Consider the following 267-nt stretch of genomic DNA (forward strand, 5'->3'; position numbering starts at 1 on the left):
ATGGAAGAATCTTATGTTAGAACACTTGAAGATATCTATACAGGAAGTACAGCAATCTTAAAACTACATAAAGATAGTGAGAAAGGTTCAATTGAGAAAGAAGTTAAACAGAAGGACCCCATCTGTCCTAAATTATTCAAAGCATGTCTAGAAAAGGTTTTTAAGAAATTAGATTGGAAAATTAGGAATTAATACTAATGGGGAATACCTTAACAACTTAAGATTTGCAGATGACATAGTTGTGTTTAATGAATCATGGGAGGAATT

Source organism: Palaemon carinicauda, chromosome 14 (assembly GCF_036898095.1).
Source record: "Palaemon carinicauda isolate YSFRI2023 chromosome 14, ASM3689809v2, whole genome shotgun sequence".
Lineage (NCBI taxonomy): Eukaryota > Metazoa > Arthropoda > Malacostraca > Decapoda > Palaemonidae > Palaemon > Palaemon carinicauda.